The following is a 21,105-nucleotide window of genomic DNA, read 5'->3' on the forward strand; positions in this document are numbered from 1 at the left end:
GTTGTACAATGAGAATCAGCAGACCATAAGAGTTTAATGCAATGACATTTTGAACACTTAATGTTCCCAAATACGGTTTGTATGTCTCCGATCTGTTAGAAGCACTCTAGCATCAGTTTTTGCCATGGTGTTTTTGCCCGTTCCTGAGTGGTCTGTGAATCACAGCATACGTGTCCATGCCATGTGTGGGCTATTACTGGAAAGACGCTTGGCGTGTGTCGTTGCCTCCAACCGCTGGATGCTGAGCTCAGCTCCTCAGCACTGAGATCATGTGTGTGTGTAATATACTGTTACAGGCTGAATCTGCCGGACTCAAACTGAGATATAAGACTGACTGATCTGAGGTGATAACAGAGCACTTCATCATACAGTTAATGAGACGTGTGGCTAAAAATAAATGACTTACTGCACTCCATTTACTCACTGTTCACCAGTTTGTTGATGGCTATAAAATGTATATTTTTGTGCTCGGTCCCAGGCAAATGAATATTTATCATTTAAATTGTGTAAAGGTTTGTCTTTTATATGTCAAAAACACAGGACCAAGAGGTTTGCTGTTTTTCACATGTATGAAAATAAATAAATATATAAATCAGATGGACTCACAATGAAGGGTTGACCCGTGTCCTATCTAGATATCAGAACATCACAGAGACTTGAGGGAACAGTCCCTTGGGTATTTTCTGAAAAACAACCATAAGCAAACAACCAAAATCAATATTTATATCAAATATAAATATATATATATATAAAAAAAAGAACAAACCCTTTAACACATATTATGCACTATGAAATAATATATATATATATATATATATATATATATATATATATATATATATATATATATATATATATATATATATATATATTAAATCTTACCAACTCAAGATTTTAGTAAATCAGTGTATATATACATATATACAAACATAAAAACTAATATTTTAATTGCTAATCATAATACTAAACATAAAAAATGAATTTTATATTTAGCCTATATATTTTTAATGATGGTATTTATCTTTAAAATTCTTCACACATACACACACACAAAATAATAACAATAAATAAAGTATAATTCTGTCAAGTGTCAGTTATTTTATGATGTTATGTGCGATTGCTAGGTATTGTCTGCTAACCAAGTAAATGGAGGCACAACCAAAAATCAAACAAAATCTCATGATATTCAGGTCTCTGTATGGCTTGAGTGTCTTTTTTTTTTTTTTTTTGACCAGTAAGGTATCAAAGAAAATATCCAACACACTCCATAACTGTTAACAATAAGAGTTGTGTTACATATGCGATGGAAGACTTGGCTCACACATCATCATGTTTAAGCCGTTACATATAAAAGGCAAAGCACCTATGAAGAGATGAAAGTCTCCCATTAGTGAGACAGATATACAGGCTCAGCAAACAGTTGCCTGCACTTCTCCTTTTTCCTCTTTGTCAGCATATTTGTGTGTCAAGTTTAGTCAAGAGGATCTGCCTCAAATGGAAAACTTTTCTGTATTTCTCCCACTCTTCTCTCTCTTTCTCTCTCTCTCCCTCTCTCTCTACATCCCTCCCACCTTCCCTCTTTTTCATTCCTTATCCTCTCTTTTTCTTCTCTTGCTCTCCCCCTCTTTTCCCTCTCTGAGAGGAGGAAGTAGTATGGTTTATTCAAGGCTCAGGTTTCAGGTTTTTTTTGGTATTTTTACTGGCTCCGGAGAACAGAAGGAGAGAGCTGCTTCTGTAACCGTCACAGCACACAACAGTGATGAAGATTATAATATGGAAAACAGCTCATACACTAATTTCCTCTTTAGTAACTCTAATGAATGGCTCCTCTGCTTTTATACATTAATGCTGCTTGTTTAATGGTCTCACTATTAACTTGTTGCTTATTATAATGCCTATTATTAATATATTGTCTGCTTAATAGTCTTATAATGCACACATTCTGCATGACAATATTCTACATCCCTTAATCCTACCTAATACCTAAACTTAACAATTACCTTACTAACAATTAATAAGCAGAAAAAATTGCAGTTTATTAAGGCAAAAGTCATAATTTGGACCTTAAAATAAAGAGTGACTATTTTCTAAAATTATTTCAACATATATGCAGTAAAATGACTGACTGAAATACACACACACACACCTAATGTTGATTTAATTTAGTTAACAGAAGTTGCTAAAGAAAATCAATTTACAACATTATTTTTGACAGCATCCTCATTTTACAGCATTTTTATATTTTATATAATAGATCATTATACATTACTTAGGGGTTTTAAACAAGCCCAATCTAAATAAATAAATACAATCTAAATAAATGTTTTCATAAATTATATTTGTATCAATTTGCACTTTTCAATGGGAATATGGGGAAAATATGCTATACTTTTTTGCTCAAATATTAGAATGTATAAAAATGTATAATTGTTTTTTATACTTTTGATTAAAAACATTTTTGTAGAGTCATTTTTGTCAGTATCTTTAGAGCTATGTCTCCATCCTGTTCTTCTTTCACACCCCCTCGTCTCTCTCTCTCTCTCTCTCTCTCTCTCTCTCTCTCTCTCTCTCTCTGAGCCTCAGCCATTTCACAGAGCATGTGGTTTTCATTAGGAGAGTTGGATTAGAGCACAAGGGCAGATCTGCAATGGTGGCAATCCACACTCCTATCCTTCTCTGCCTTCCCTCCATTATCTCATATGTGATCAGCTTGAGCCATTCAGCTTGAGCCATTTCGCATTCAGCCTCATGATGTCAGCTGCAAATCTATACCCTCAAAATCTAAATATACAAACCTGACCTGAGATTCCCATAATCCTCAACTCTGGCGGTTAGCATTTCTAATCAGATCTGAATACCACTATTAAATATAAAGTTTTTTTATTAGCATTGATGGTTCCATGAAGAACCTTTAAAATCCATGGAACCTTTCCAGGTTCTTTATAGTGGAGAAGGTTCTTTAGATGTTTAAAGTGTTCTTCACACCAAGACAAAATGGTTCTTTTAAGAACTGTTGACTGAAAGGTTCTTTGGGAAACCAAAAATGGTTCTTTGTGACGATCGTGTTCAGTGAGACACAGGAGAGAGTCAGATCCAATTGCAGGTATGTCTTTATTAAGGGTAATCCAAATCGTGGTCGAAAACAAGCCAAGCTCAAAACCAAAAAGCAGTCGAAAAAAAACAAACAAATGAGGGAACAGAAAAGGGAAAAGAATGGGAACTCGGAAAACGAGAAGATAATGAAGAATCTCGAAGGACGAGAAGACTGGAAACATGAAAAGTAGGACTCCATACAGACAACATGAAAAGACTGGTAAATATAGGGAGGCTAATGACAATTAAGTGAATGCACCTGGTGCAATTAGCAGGAGTGCAATTACTGTGATGAAAGGACAAGACTAGTGGAATTCTAGTGTTTACGGGGAAGTGTTTAAGGGGAAGTGAGCCCACTAGTGGACACCCAGGGAAACTGAGACTAGACAGCGTGACATTACCCCCTCCTCCACGGAGCAGCTGCCAGATGCTCCACCCGAACCCAAGGGAAGACCAAAGACACAAAGAGACCAGGAGGGAGGTGGAGCGGCGGAGGACCAGGGGGAGGGACAGAGGGCCAGGTAAAATGGGGAAACAGAGATAAGACGACCAGGTAAAATGGGGAAACAGATACAAGAGGACCAGGTAAAAATGGGAAAACAGACACAAGAGAAGTGCAACACAAAACAAGGAGTCCAGGAGGGAGGTGGACCGGCGGAGGACCAGGGGGAGGGACGGAGGGCCAGGTCCTTAGAGGGAAACAGAAAGAAAGACACAGACAAGAAACCCAGGAAGGAGGTGGACCGGCGGAGGATAAGGGGGAGGGACGGAGGGCCAGGTCCATAGGAGGAAAACAGACAGAAGGACAAAAAAAATAAACACAAAAACACAAGTCCAGGAAGGACATAACTTGACGCCCACCAGGGCAGAGCCGAAGACCACCACATCCGTGAGGTCGAAACAGACACCCCCCAGGGCGGAGCAGAAGACCACCACATCCGTGTGGCCAAAACAGACGCCACCCAGGGCGGAGCAGAAGACCACCACATCCGTGTGGTCGAATAAACAGGAGGACAAGTCTGGTTGGGCAAGTCTGAAACAGAGAACATGAACAAGTTAAGGGTAGCCTCTGTGGCCACAACAGGATCAGTCGGGTGCTCAGAGAGTTCGACTGAGACGTGACGAGACTCTGGAAGTTCCGCAGAGGTGAGGAGAGACTCTGGTAGATCAGCCAAGCCGAGGAGAGACTCTAGTAGTTCAGCAGAGATGTGGAATGGCTCTGGTAGTTCAGCAGAGACGTGGAGAGGCTCTGGTAGTTAATCAGAGACGTGGAGAGGCTCTGATAGTTCAGCAGAGACGTGGGGAGGCTCTGGTAGTTCATCAGAGACGGGGAGAGGCTCTGGTAGTTCCACAGAGAATTGACGAGACTCTGGTAATCCCATGGTGTTTATACTGGATTGCAGAAGATCAATGCTGACTTGACTCTGCTCATGAAGATTATTGGTGACTTGCATTTGTTCATGAAGATCATTGGTGACTTGTATTTGTTCATGAAGATCATTGGTGACATGCCTTTGTTCATGAAGATCAATGGTGACTTGCCTTTGTTCATGAAGATCATTGGTGACTTGCCTTTGCACAGGAAGATCAATGGTGACTTGAATTTGTTCATGAAGATCAATGGTGACTTGCCTTTGTTCATGAAGATCACTGGTGACTTGAATTCTCCTATGAAGAACCCCGGTGACTTGACTCTGTCCTTGAAGATCACCAGTGACTTGACTCTGTCCTTGAAGATCACCAGTGACTAGCCCTGACTCTGGAAGGTCAACGGTGACTAGGCCTGACTCTGGAAGGTCGACAGTGACTAACCCTGACTCTGGAAGGTTGATGGTGACTAACTCTGGAGGGTCCACGAGCACCTGACTCGACTCTGGAGGGTCCACGAACACCTGACTCGACTCTGGAGGGTCAACCGGAACCGGACTCGACTCTGGACAGTCAACGGGCACCTAACTCGACTCTGAAAGTTCAACGGGAATCTGACTCGACTCTGGAGGGTCCACGGGAACCTGACTCGACTCTGGAGGGTCCACGGGAACCTGACTCAACTCTGGAGGGTCAACTGGAACCTGACTCGACTCTGGAGGGTCAACTGGAATCTGACTCAACTCTGGACTGACGGCCATCTTGGGTCGTGGCACTGGACCGTTGGCCATTTTGTGCAATGGCGCTGAACTAGCGGCCATCTTCTGCTGTGGTGCTGAGCTGGCGGCCATCTTGTGTCGTGACACTGAGCTGGCGGCCATCTTGTGCTGGGGCGCTGGGCTGGCGGCCATCTTGCCTCGTGGTGCCAGGCTGGTGACCACCTTGTGCTGAGGTGCTGGGCTGGTGGCCATCCTGAGCAGCGGCACTGGGCCGGCGGCCATTCAGCGCAGGTGTGCTGGGCTGGCAGCCATCTTGTGCAGCAGCGCTGGGCTGGCGGCCATTCTGTTCCTCATGAGCCCAGGGTCGAAGGGGGGCCATGGTGGAGAGCAATGCCGGACCTCCTCTCGACCACTAATTCCTTTGCGACCTCCCCTGGTCCCACGGAAAACAACCAGGCAGGTTCCCTCAAAACCACTCCTATCCTGCTCGGTGTCTGGGGAGGAAACATAAAAAGACATACTTTCTGTGATCCTTCTGTGAATACAGACCATCCTTCTGTGATGATCGTGTTCAGTGAGACACATGAGAGAGTTAGATCCAATTGCAGGTATGTCTTTATTAAGGGTAATCCAAATCGTGGTCGCAAACAACCCAAGGTCAAAACCAAAAACAGTCCAAAACAAACAAACAAAGGAGGGAACAGAAAAGGGAACAGAAAGGGAACTTGGAAAACGAGGGATCTCGGAAGACGAGAAGATAATGAAGAATCTTGGAGGACGAGAAGACTGGAAACACGAAAGGTAAGGACTCCATACAGACAAACTTCACCTGGTGCAATTAGCAGGAGTGCAATTATTGTGATGAAAGGACAAGACTAGTGGAATTCTAGTGCCCACGGTGAAGTGTCTAAGGGGAAGTGAGCCCACTAGTGGACACCCAGGAAAACAGAGACTTGACAGCGTGACATTCTTCCATGGTATCGCTGCAGTGAAAACTAAATTTTGGAAGTTTTATTTTAAGAATGTAATTTTATCCATTCTACGAGAGGTTTTTATACTGGATAAAAGGTTCTTTAGATTATGAAAATGTTCTTCACATTAAAAAATCATTCTTTCAAGAACTATTGAGTGATTGTTTATTTTATTGTATTTTTGGCTGGACCAAAAATGTATAATCTTTTATGGCATCGCTACTAAATAAAATTCTGGAAGCTTTATTTTTAAGAGTGTTGAATCTTTCCATTCCTCAAAATTTACTTTATAATTGAAAAAAAGTTTCTTAAGGTTTTGTAAATGTTCTTTTCACTTAAAAAAAAAGAAAGAAAAGAAAAGGTTGTTTTAAGAGCCTTTTAATTATACGTAATTTTATTTATTTTTTTTTGGTGGTGGTAACAAAAAATGGTTCTTCAATGGCTGTGAAAACCCCTTTTGGAAACTTTATTTTTAAGAGAGCAAGAGAAACCTAAAATCATGGGTTAACCAAGTCTGCACTGCCAAATATAAATAATCGCCATAATTTTTTGGTGATGAAAGCTGGAAACAAAATATGAGTGCGTGTGTGTGTCTATGCCCTGAGGATCCAGACGTCCAGGATCAAACGATGCTTGTTTTGGAAACAGGGGGAAGCACTACCTAAATGCTGAGTGTGGAGAAAAACAACAGAGAGGGAAGGGGAAAGAGAGAAGGGGAAAAAAACTAGAGGAGAGGATGAGAGCCCAAAGGATCCAGTGGAGGAAATGACTCCTGCTCATTATGTGTGCTGCTGGAGAACAGCATGCTGGGAAACGGACGACAGCGATGCATGTGTGTGCGTATGTGAGACGAGTGTACAGGGATGGTGGTGCTCTCGTTTATGAGAGAGAGAATGGAAGAGCTCGTAAAAAAGCTTTTTGATGTTTAGCCAGAGGAGTGTGACTGATACTCATGTGTGTCTGAGTTTCAAGACAAAACTGCTGTTTGGCAAACTTCTGTTTTTATTCACATGATTTAACCCTATAAAGCATATCTGATATTGAGATTTCTACGGTCTGTAAATTATCAACATGATCAAAACCACCTGCTGTACACAATCTACTACACATTTTCTGTTGCATGGTTGATAGATCACACTTTTTTTTAGAAAGTAAAAAGCTTTATGGGGTCACTTTAAAAAAATATCCACTTTCAGGCCATGATTCATGAGTCTTTTTGCTATGAAATGCAAAAGTAAATGCAATACATTTTACTGTATATTCTTAGTAAAATTTCAGGATGAACTCTTACTGGACTAAAGCAATTTAGGCTTACTTGATTATCCATATGTTGCCAAGCAGCTGCATGTCAGACAAATGCTACTCAAAGGTTGCAAGGCTCTAGACTAGTTTTTTGCACTGGTGCACCTAACTTTTTTTTTTTTTTTTTTTAGGTCCACCAGCACAAAAGTTAGGTTCACCCAAATTTTCAACCGCATCGTATTTAACACCGCAATTTTACAAGTTCACTTTTTTTTGTCCTTCACTAACTCTGATTGGTTTAAACCACGATATGGGCCAAATGTGTGTCTGTTGATGAACCACATCTTAGCAGACAGTAACTTAAACTCAACTGAGTCCAGCAGCCAGGACAGTAAATAGATCCTGGGAGGGCACCAGGGGTGGCCTAGGTGGATTGAAGCTTTTGTCACCCCTCTGGTAACTGACAATGAAATTGTGCTTTCCCAGGGACTGGCCATCCACTGCATCGTGATGTGCTGCGATTGCACTTTCAATTTGGAGGGTTAAAGCCTGGCAGTGGGAGAACTCGTGGGAAACCCCGAATCAACTCCAGATCAGCCAGACTATCTCGGGATTGAGTCACCATTCCCTGATGAACGTGAGTTGTCATGAGAGCATGTCAGCTGTATGATTGAGCTCCATCAGAATGATGACGGCATGCAGCAACTTGAGCCAGTGTCTGAATCAAGAGGAGCTACACATTCCAAAAAAGTAGTGACAGGTAGTAATAAGAGTCCAGGAATTATTAAATGTACATATAAGGAAAAACTGGAGGACCAATTTGCAATTTATTAGGTAAATTGGCAACATGATTTGGTATAAAAAGAGCCTCTCAGAGTGGTATTGTCTCTCAGAAGTCAAGATGGGCAGAGGATCACCAATTCCCCCAATGCTGCGGCGAAAAATAGTGGAGCAATATCAGAAAGGAGTTTCTCAGAGAAAAAATTTAAAGAGTTTGAAGTTATCATCATCTACAGTGCATAATATCATCCAAAGATTCAGAGAATCTGGTACAATCTCTGTGTGTAAAGGTCAAGGCTGGAAAACCATACTGGATGCCCGTGATCTTCGGGCCCTTAGACGGCACTGCATCACATACAGGAATCTAAACCGTGTAATAAACTCCTAACCCATTTTGAAAAAAAAATAAATAAAACAATCTTCTAGGACAACAGTGGTGGTGAAACTCAGGTCTCAGATTGGCCGCTTAGTCACATCTTCGCAGAATTACAATGGGTTTAATGTGTCGCCTGCAGATATTATGTTTTTCAGGTCCAGAGAGGAAATCTGGGTCTTTTTAGAGGGAGATGACGATCTGACACATCAGCGCCTGGCCACAGATGTAGAGACAGACAGACAGATGGGGCCCCAGCTCAGTCTGTGGATGATAGAGCATGATGGTTTCACTGCTGCATTCCTATGGAGAATGGTTTATTTTCATTGGAAACATAATTGTCTGTGGCAAGAGTTTTGGAAATGCTGTTACCTAAAACACTGCCAGAAGTCCATCCTGTAGCATGATCGCCCTCTATAGGTGACCTAAAATCAACACACTGCTCTCTTTAAAAACGAGTAGTATTATGCAAGTGCAATGTAACTGAATACACCCATACAGAAGTAATTCAATTTGGTATGTATATAGTTTGCTTCTGTATGTAATTACACAGACTAAATAGCTTATTACACACCAGAAGGGGGCAGAGTTGACCTTTTATGTCCTCGCATGCACTGCCTCGATCCTGGGTCCTCCTGTGACTACATATTTTGTAAATAATAAGTAAAATAGAGAATAAATTATGAAAACACTGAAGGAGATAACATCTTGCATTCAATATTAAAGCATTTCTGTATAATGTTATACATTTCTGTATAATGTTAAATATTATAGCATTTAATATTAGCAAAAACTGGAGTACATTACCAAGTCAACCAAATTTAACAATTTCCAAACATCATTTTAAATGTTACAGGAAAAAACCCAATCAATATCATACCCATATTTTTAAGGTTTCAATTATTTTTTTGTTGTGTTTATCCAAAGCAACTTAAATCATGAGCAATTTATCAAACAATGTAAAGTTTTATCCACAGCAATATGAATACCAAAAGTCAGATATTATTAATAGACATCAAATATTTCTATAAATATGGCACAAATGATGTACTTACTATGGCTATTACACACACACACACACACACACACACACACACACATACATTTTAACATTATACATTGTATATTGTATTATACATTGTAAATTATTGCACATAATGCAGTTTCTAAATTATACAATTTATATTTGTTGTTCAAATGTGATCATTTACACAGTGGCTGTCATAACTTGTTTAATAAAATATTTATTTAAACATTAAATAACTAAGATATTATTAAATTAAAATATAATGCCGTGTTTAGTCTAATATTTCTCAAAATACTCTTCTCTAAACATTTCTTCAGCAAATAACAAGCTGTGGACAATGATGACTTGCCTGAGGTAAATGAAATGCTATGTGACATTTTGTTTACAAGCTGTTTTATTGACGTCTTTCCACAGTTGAAACACTGACTGAGCAATTACATAAGATGTCCAGTCATGTTTACTTCGCGTTAAAACTAGTAAATATATATATATATATATACACAGGTGATTCTCAATTAATTAGAATGTCTTGAAAAAGTTCATTTATTTCAGTAATTCAACTCAAATTGTGAAACTTGTGTATTAAATCAATGCACACAGACTCAAGTAGTTTAAGTCTTTTGTTGTTTCATTGTAATGATTTAGGCTCACATTTAACAAAAACGCACCAAATCACATCTCAACAAATTATAATATTTCATAAGACCAATAATAAAAATAATAATAATTGTGAATTGTTGGCCTTCTGGAAAACTATGTTCATTAACTGTACATGTACTCAATACTTGGTAGAAGCTCCTTTTGCTTTAATTACTGCCTCAATTCAGCGTGGCATGGAGGTGATCAGTTTGTGACTCTGCTGAGGTGTTATGGAAGGCCAGGTTTCTCTGACAGTGGCCTTCAGCATTTCTGCATTGTTTGGTCTCTTGTTTCTCATTTTCCTCAAAAGCCCATAGATTCTCCATGGTGTTCAGGTCTGGTGGGTTTGCTGGCCAATCAAGAATACTAACGCCATGGTCATTTAATCAACTTTTGGTGCTTTTGGCAGTGTGGGCAGGTGCCAAATCCTGGTGGAAAATGAAATCAGCATCTTCAAAAAGCTGGTCAGCAGAAGGAAGCATGAAGTGCTCCACAATTTCTTGGTTAACGGATGCAGTGGTTTCCAAAAAACACAATGGGCCAACACCAGCAGATGACACTGCACCTCAAATCATCACAGACTGTGGAAACTTAACACTGGACTTAAAGCAACTTGGGCAATGAGTTTCTCCACCCTTCCTCCAGACTCTATGAACTTGGTTTCCAAATGAAATACAAAACTTGCTCTCATCTGAAAAGAGGACTTTGTACCAGTGGGCAACAGTCCAGTTCTTCTTCTACTTAGCCCAGGTAAGATGTCTCAGGAGTGGCTTAACAAGAGGAATACGAGAACTGCAACCAAATACTTTGACACTTCTGTGTGTGGTGGCTCTTGATGCCTTGACTCTAGCCTCAGTCCATTCTTGTAAAGTTCACTCAAATTCTGGAATCGATTTTTCTTGACAATCCTCATAAGGCTGTGGTTATCTCTGTTAGTTGAGCATCTTTTTTCCTTCCACTCAACTCTCTGTTAACATGCTTGGATACAGCACTCTGTGAACAGCCAGCTTCTTTGGCAATGAATGTTTGTGTCTTACCCTCCTTGTGAAGGGTGTCAATTATTGTCTTCTGGACAACTGTCCGATCAGCAGTCTTCCTCATGATTGTGTAGAACCAAACTGAGAGACCATTTTGAAGGCTCAGGAAACCTTTCCAGGTGTTTTGAGTTGATTAGCTGATTGGCATGTAACCATATTCTTATAATAATACTTACAGAACATTCTAAATGTTTCTATCTCTATATGCACTTATCAAATATTCTAAATTATATATATATATATATATATATATATATATATATATATATATATATATATATATATATAAAATTATTATTGTTGTTATTATTATTATTACTTTGCTAATTATATCTAACATCTAAGTCAGCTAAAATGGCCTTTTATAGAAGATTACTGATGACTATATTGTTTCTACCTGTTGCTGTAACATACATTTAGGGAAATGAATGGGAGACTAAATAAAATTTCAAACAAAATCAAACAAAAGTTCAAACAAAATCAAATGAAACCCTGTGGCTTGTGATGATACATCAATGTGTAAAGACACTAAACGTATATCCTTTTTACCTCTGATACAAGCAATGTCCGACCTGTTAGTACTCTCCTCAGCAGGTCCTCCTGAGTGTGTTCTCAAGCAGACAGGTGTCCTCTTCTTCTTCTTGATTTATGGCGGAACACAGACTTATAAGTGCATTACCGCCCCCTATCTCTCAAATGGACCATTGGGACTCCTAATTGAGATTATAGATAGAGTGGTTTTGTTTCTGTATGTTTCTTTTTTTAATGTTTTTTTTTTTTTTTTATATGTTTTAGCTGTGATTCCCATCCACTTAAATTAAAAGACTGATAGACTGCAACAGTTTCAGTTTAAAAATCTCAGTTTGTGTTCTACTGAAGAATCAAAGTCACCTACATCTTGGATGCCCTGGGGGTAAGCAGATAAACATCAAATTTTCATTTTTGGGTGAACTATCTCCTTAAAATGAAGGAGCACCATCAGTTCATAGAAGAATTTAAAAGACTTTTAAAGTTTAAACACTGCTTCATCACAGTGTTAGTCAAACAGCAGCTGTTGTGTTCTGACTCTGGTTATTCATCAGCAAACTGTGGGAGAATCTGACACAGACCCAGCTGCTCTGCGGTCTCAATTCCTTAGTTCTGAGAAGAAGAAAAAAACATAAAAATACAAAAAACTTCACAAAACATTTGACTTTATCAAACAAATAATAGCTATAAGTCCCTTTTTAAATAATAATTTTCACATACTATGCTTTTTATCCAATTCCTCTGAAACAAAACCCAACAAATCGGCCAATCAGACTCTGCCACATGGTGGCAGATACCTATCAGCAACCCATATCTACAGTCTTGACCCTCATTTCACCAAAGGACCTCGATCATTTTGGAAACAGTGAGGTCTTCCATCCCAAAAACAGTATGTGGCTCACACTGCTGGCTATTCTGACTTTGTGTGCCACGGGGAGAAGCAATGGAAATGTCTCAGAAAGCAGCACTGAGAAGGAAAAGCTTGTTATAGCCAGAGGAAAACTTTTGGTGAGTGCTCAATAATACATGTTTTATCGCTAGATATATGCAAGAGTTTAGCTTAGGAAATCACTTTCATTGTCCAATGATGTGAGACAAACTGCATTAAACTATATTAGCACAGAAGCTAAAGAGATTGATGCATTTAATGTCAATTATAATAATGTATTAAGCAATACAAATATATACACTACCATTTTATTTTTTTTAAAGAAAGGTTACATTTGGTTACACTTTATTTTAAGGTGTCTTTGTTACAGTGTAATCATATATTTAAGTCATATTAATTAACTACATGTATATAGTGGTTAGGACTGGGTTTGTTTTGTGGTTACTTACATGTAATTATAAATAATTAATTGTTATTATAATAATAAGTACATGTAACTTGTAACAAGGAAACCTTAAAATAAAGTGTTACTTTGCATTTATTTGGTTGCATTTATTTGATTAATAAAGGAAAAACTGAAATATTGTGAAATATTATTCTGATTTAAAACAAATTTTTTTTTTTATTGTAATATATTTAAAAAGTAATTTATTCCTGTGATGTCTTTATTATTACTAAAGTCTTCAGTGTCACATGATCCTTCAGAAATCATTCATAAATCATATTATTATTATTTATTTATTTTATTTTTTGTGGAAATCATGGTACTGTTTGTTTTTTTTTTTTTTTTTTTTTTTCAGGATTCTTTTATGAATAGAAAGTTCCATAATATAACGCAAATTATCCTTGCAGAATTAATGAATCAATTTATTAAAATAATAATAATAATAAATCCTACCGACCCCAAACGAAATACTCTATTCAAAAACTCTATTCAAAATACTGTCTATGATACAATGTCAAGACCTCAATGAACATTTGATGACAGAGAACAGTGTTACTTGAGTTAAAACACTTGTTTTCAATGTTTTGCCTGTTGTTAATCTCTCTTCAATCCATTCCCAGGCTCCCAGTGTAGTGGGATGATCCATAAAGAAGATGCCAGAGCTCTACAATTTCCTTATGGAGCGATGGGCATTGTAGTATCCAGACATTACCACTGAAAATCACTCTTATTTTGTTGTAATTCCAATGTTTTCAGTTTAGTGCCATTAGTCTTTTTAAAAGAATGTTAAAAAGTATCTTCCATATTTCTTGGAAGATCATGGCTCTGCTTGGACAGTGTTTGACATTTAAATGTTAATGAAATCTTTAGGGCTGCCATATGTTTAAACACTTAGAGGCCGGAGTCAAGCGCTTCATGGCTTCAGAGGTCATTTGCCTGCTGCTGTTAACCTTAACCTGCTGTTTAAAGTCACAACCTGGAGTTCGATTCAGGAGAGGAGAAAAACCCCCGCCTGATCTTCTACAACGAGAAGGATGAGGTAGTGAAGGTAAAGACAATATGATTTTTATTTGTTTTTATTTATAAAAATATTTCTTTTTAATATTTCGAATATTTCTTTCTTGAAAAACCTGCATGTCTCTGTACTTTTAAAATATTATTTAAATATAAATATCATTATCATGCATATGCAAGTGTCACAACACATCACAAAACCAATGATATGAAGGGGTTGTTTTTTTCCTTGTGTTTTTTATTTTATTTTATTTTTTCACTATTGGCTTTTGTTGATTGTTGTAAGGGCAAGAGCAGCATGAATATTCAAGGGGTGTTTAACCCCTTAAGTGTCACCCCCCCTTTTGGGGGGTAGAGCTGAAAAGGGCATGTCCAGATTCAAATTAATGTAATTCTGGAATGGTTTGGAATATGAACCTAATTTTGGGCTCGTTTTTAAAAACACACTTGGAAGTTTCTTGTACATGTGAAAGAAGTTGAATAAAATGTAAAATAAAAAAGTTATAGGTGTTTAAGTTTGTTGTAATAAAAAATATTAATTTAATATTTATTTATATTATATATATATAAAAAAAAAAAAGTATGTGTTGAATTTAATTTCATGTCAAATGAAAAGCCTAAAATCTAAAGAAGTTGTGTTCCAAATTTGACATTGATATCACAAAAAATGAGGTTTCTGTGTTATTTTTAGTTGCTATACCAACAATGTCCACTAGGTACTAGTCATAATCCTTGTATGAATTGTAATGGACGACTGATTTGATTTTTTTTATTCAAACAGCAATAAAACTTTCTAGATAGGTTGTAAATGATTTTTTAATCAAACATAGCTACTAGAGTGTTGTTACAGAAACTTCATACATGATCATGATCATATTATCACATCATATTATGATCATACATGAAATTGACATTCATTAAATTTTTTACTGAATACTTGCAACATCAATCATAGATATACAAATATACATATTCAATTTATTCTCAATTTTTTTTATAAAAACTAGAAAAGATGTTTTGTCTGAATTATTGGCAGCCAAAAAAATATAAGAAATATATACTTTCGTGATTGTATATGTATGTATCAGCTTTTTGTAACAAAAGGCAACTACTTTTTTTATTTTGCTAAATTTTCTTGTCACAAATTTATGAATTACTGTCACTACATAATTTTAAATATAAAACAGTGGTCAAATATAAAAAATACAACCTCTAAGGTCTCCAATGATATATAGTTTGTCAAGATTAGTTTAGGTTTAGTATAGAATATTACGGTTTTAAATATGCAATGGCTTTGGGCCCACCGGTGGGCCAGTGACACTTAAGGAGTTAAAGAAATTAATAAATGTTATGTGATTATTTTCAAATGATTCAAAAAGAAGATAAAAAAATATTATAGTGTTTATTTATAGCAAAACACATAAAAGACATTAGGACAATACACACTTGAAAATAACTGAATATAATGAATATAAATAACCATAACAATGCAAGAAAAAATTATTAAATGCAAAAACAATAAAAATGTAAAACCTTAAATGTAAAAATGAAACATAAAACTATGTTTAAAGTAAAAACAGAATGAATATAACTAATCACAAATATAAAATAGAAATACAAAAAATAACAAAATAATAAAAGTGTAAAACAATTGTAAATTATTATTATTTATTTTTATAATCTGAAAATGAATGTAAGAATATACATTTAAAAACAAAACAGAACAAATATAACTAACTACAAATGTGGAAAGTAAAAATATAAATGCAAACACAATGAAAACAATTAAAAAAGCCAAAAGTGTTAAAAAAAAATCTTGATGTAAAATGTTTTAAAAATATCAGAAAATTTAATACATTTTTAAGAAAAGACATATAAATAATTTAAACAAATTAAACATTCGAATAAATGTAATAACAAACGTATGAACTATAAAGAAGTAATATTAAACTTTATTAAATTAAAATAAAAAAGCTATAACTATTAAATATATAATTTAATTATAATTTAATTTAATTTAATTTAAATGTATAATAATACTATGACAATTATGAGATTTCCATCTTAGATTTCTCTGTATCTTTCACTCTCTGACCTCAGGTTGTTCCTGTGAAGAAGATGAAGGCAGATGAGATCAGCAGCTTGCTGGATTCTATGGGTTTTTATAAAAGGTCACAGAAAGGCGAGGAGGTCCCTGAGGAGTTCAAACATTTCCCTTTAAACGCGCCTCGGGACGAACTGTGACCCCTGCTGGTCAGCGCCAGAACTGCAGCCCGCCGCCAATGACGCGCAGAGTCTCAACGCTCAAAACACGGCCGGACTCTGCACCGAAACACACAGATGGCTGGAGGCAGTTCTAATCACACACACATTTACAATAAACTTCTCACATCTCTGGCTTGTGTGGCGTTGTTTCGTTGCGTTTCATTAAAATGTATGAGCTTATTTGCTTTTCACAAAGGAAAGCAATTACACTACACAATAAACCCACGGAAAGATGCCATTAAAAGAAAGTAGGCTATAGGTGGCAAGTCGCTGAAGCTGTCGGAATAAATGAGAAGCCTAATTGTTGAGTTTTGCATTTGTACACAAAATTGTTCCTCAAAATTAGCTGTCAAGAATAAACTAATTAATTAGAATTCTATCATATTCAAACTGTGGACCATACAAAACAGCTCTCAAACATTCAAAATGCTAATCAGAGCTTCTGTGTAAATACCTCTTAGTTACTCTAAAAACACAATAAATATGGGACACAAACTTTAAAAAAAAAATGTGTGTGTATATATATATATATATATATATATATATATATATATATATATATATATATATATGTGTGTGTGTGTGTGTGTGTGTGTGTGTGTGTGTGTGTTTAATTTTCTTAAATACATTTTCTAAATATGTTCTGTATTAAATATAAACATATATTAAATATATTTCCTGAAACTATTAAAAGTTTATGAAGAGTGTATGCATATACAAAAATTTATTTTATTTTCTGCTGACATTGGTGACTGAAACTTAGTTATATATATATAAATTATTATTATTATTATTATTATTATTATTATTATTATTTTTTTTTTTTTTTACAAAACAAGAAATAACCTTTTGTTAATGGGATAGAAAAATAAACTTTTTTTGTATGTAATTTACCCCAGGTGATGAAAGAACTAATAATGAACAAATGAAAAAGTAATTATATTTGATTAAAGGTTATTATCAAACACCATGCTAAGTGCTCTTTCTTCCTGTGCTGTGCTGTTATAGTGTATGCTAGGCCTCGTCTCATCTCCTGCTACAGATGCTGCTCTTCTTCAACATCTTCTTCCTCTTCTGGTGGATCTCTGAGGTGCTAATGTTGCATTAAAAGGTGCATTCAATTACAATCATAAATATATTTTTAGTAAACAAATCCATACTTTATTAGCATCGTATTATGAGAAGATCCTAGATTTTTCTAAATAAAACTGCACAATACGTTATTAAAACATAATCCTCTAAATGAAAGTTATTTTAGTGTCATTGATATGTTAAAAAAAAAAAAAATATGAAAATTATTAGTAATTTTGTTGTAATTTTTTGCAAATATGTCTATAGTTATTATTATTTTTATTTTTTTTTACTTTTTAGTTTTAGTTGAATTACTTCAAGTTAAACTAAAGTAAAATTAGAAAAAAAGCTGAAAAAAGCTCTAGTTGCTTTGTTTTATTTTACATTTTATGTTTTATGGCTTTAGTTCATGAAAACATATCCAACACCTATCAACATCTGAACCAATGTTATTTTAATACCACTGATACAGTATTTTTGTTCATATTTTGAATTAGATTTTCATTATTTAATTTTCTCTCTTCATTTAAAGTTTAGCTAAAATGTAGTAATTTGTATTTTAGTTGAAATCTGAAATTTATAGAAAAATATATAGAAAATTATAATATATATATATATATATATATATATATATATATATATATATATATATATATATATATATATATATATATATATATATATATATAAGTCTATATATTGTTAACAAATGTGCATTACATTTAAATTAATTTTACGTTTTTATTATAATTATAAAAAAAAAGTATTATTATTTTATTTCCGTTGATGTTTATACCAAGTAATTATTTTTTATTTATTTTTTATTGGTTGAAGTTATAACCAATAAACCTGTTCTGAACTTCTGCAAAATGTAGAAGTTATGTTATAACTGTATTATAACTTTTACAATTATATCTTAAGTAGAATTATAAGTGCACTTTAGGGAAATAATAAAATGACAAACCTAATTGTTTAAAAAAGTAATAATAATAAATGAATTGAAAAATTGTGTTTCTATAATAACATGCAGAAGTCAGAAGTGGTCCAGAGAAATTCTGTTAACGACAAATTAGTTTTGAAATAACTGGAAACACTGGAGAGTTTTAGTGACTTTGCTGTCAGTGATTATTAAAATGAATGCATGAACATCACGGGTTGGTAATAGCTGCAGCTGGCAGGCCATTAGCAGAACTGCAAGATAAACGACTCCTGTATCCATGGTGATGGTCTGCCTTTGTGAACTGCACACTGAAGTTCAAGTGCTACTGTAATATATTCTACCTTTAATAGCTCAGCTAAATCACAGCAATTCAACAAGATACTGCTGTAATTATCATTTCTGATGTCAAGACATTAAGGATCTTCACTGCACTCCTTCTCACCTTCTTGTAATAATATTTGGATAAGCAGTATTTTTTGAGGTCAGAGGGTTGTGGCTATTTTAAGATCATATTTCAGCTAACCTCAGTTTCTTTCTCCATTTTCATAGCTCTGTTATCTGCCAGTGTACTACCAGCGTCTGCTGGTGACAGGGCTGGTCCTGATCAGCATATTCAAGGTATTGCGGATGTATCTTGGTTACTCTAGGAATCTCAAAGAGAAGATAAAGCACAAGAAATGTTAGAAATCATTAATCTGAACAATGCTCATGGCCTAATGGACCCTGTGTGTGTGGGAGAAGAATAAAATGATCAGAAAGTGAGAACACAATGAGATTAAATGCACATACTCACACTTCACTACTGGTAAATATTTTTAAGTTGCAAGATAAAATAAATAAATAAATAAATACTATTTGTTTATAAAAAAAATAAAAATAAATAAGAAATCACTTATTATCATCATTAAAATGATAACAGTACAAGTATCTTTATAATTAAAGATATCTAAATAATATCCAAAAAATGAAACACACACACACAAATATAAACAAGTAAATTTACTTTAAAAATGACATAAAATACATAAAATGAGTGACCAGAACATTCAAACTCATTCAAAAATAAATGAATAAACATAAAAAAGTATTGTCCATAGCTGAAAAACAACTGAAATAAAAAGAATATACAAAATAAATAAATAAATAAAACCTTGAAAGTAGTAAAAAAAGAAAAAAGAAAAGATAAATGAAAAAAAAACTGATACAAAGAACCAACAACAATTATATATAAAATATAAAACAAATAACCATGGTTTTTCATGCATGAAAAATTATCAGAGCTGATAAAAACAAATTAAAGGGGGGGTGAAATGATATTTCATGCATACTGAGTTTTTTACACTGTTAAAGAGTTGGATTCCCATGCTAAACATGGACAAAGTATCAAAAATTAAGTTGTACGTTTGAAGGAGTATTTCCGGACAAACTTCCGGTTTGTCACAAGTTTCGGGAAGTTTTTTTTCGAGTATGGCTCTGTGTGACATTAGATGGAGCGGAATTTCCTTATATGGGTCCTAAGGGCACTTCTGCCGGAAGAGCTCTGATTCTGGATCATAAATATACGCTGAATCTGACTGTTAGCCATGGTTTGTTTTGGATGATGTTTTTTTTCCTCACGGTAATGTCACAGACGCTCTCAACGCAAAAGCCTACTCGCGCTCGTGATTCTTTAGCTCCGCCAACACGTCACGCCTCCAGCCGCTCGTGTTTTTCAGAAAAAAAAACGGTACAGACTATCTTTCTCTTAAAAATATAATAAAACTAAAGACTTTTTGGAGATATGAAGGATGCAGTACTACTCTATACTGAAAAAATGGCAATTGGCAGATTGTTCAATTTGCACAAATGCATTTCGTATTTCCTACATGATTAGTTTGTTTCTCATCTAAACATATTTTAGTCTTGTGCCATTTATTTAATGCTGACGAATGTTCAATCTGTTAGAAATAATCATGTTTAAATAATATAAATTTGTTGTGTTTTCTCTGGAAACTCCGCCCCCTGCGGATACGCAAAGGAAAAACAGTTCGCCATTTTCTCCCTTGCTTTGGATGCTTTGAATGCAACGCTAAACCTTGAAGGTAATTAACATTTTGAACTGAAATGCTATTGAGAATCAGTTTGTAGTCAGTTTTTAACGTATTTTCATTGAGGTAAACGTTTACATGTAAGTTACCTTAACGTTTCTGATTTCATGGAAAGGCAAAAGTTAGTGTGAATGTTTAACAGTAACAGTTACCTGTTTAACATTATGACTTTTATTAACATTTTTCAAATTTTGTACATTCCTTAAGGCATATGTATTCGTATTTTATTCTGTGTATGACAACTAATTATCTTCAGGGAGGGATGGCACCAAATACTTTTGGGTGGTGTAACGTTAGGGGATATAAGTTACTTACAGAACGTTTAGGCCTTCTGGCTGAACTATGTATCTTTTAAACTTGATCACAAAGAAAATACTTGTTATTCTCTGTTTATTTCAAATTCTCTTTTAAAGAAAGTCATTTCACTTGGCCCCTTAATTGCAACGAATGGAAAAATGCTTTTCGGGTTGAAAACGGGGTGGGGGAGGGGATTTTACAGAACGTAATCGACTTAAATTGGGAAATACCAAAAAATCACAAAATGCATGCCACACTGAAATTTACAGTCATATTTCAAATCCGCACTAAAATCTTATATGCTCTTGTGTTTTATGCTG

The 21,105-nt window shown here is 35.2% G+C and overlaps 1 pseudogene; it reads left to right on the top strand.

Annotated features, from left to right (window-relative positions):
- Positions 1-12,600: 12,600 nt before the first annotated feature.
- LOC113067934 (selenoprotein M-like) lies at positions 12,601-16,529 on the top strand (annotated as a pseudogene).
- Positions 16,530-21,105: the final 4,576 nt, after the last annotated feature.

This window comes from Carassius auratus, linkage group LG30F (genome assembly GCF_003368295.1).
Source record: "Carassius auratus strain Wakin linkage group LG30F, ASM336829v1, whole genome shotgun sequence".
NCBI classification, from domain to species: Eukaryota; Metazoa; Chordata; class Actinopteri; order Cypriniformes; family Cyprinidae; genus Carassius; species Carassius auratus.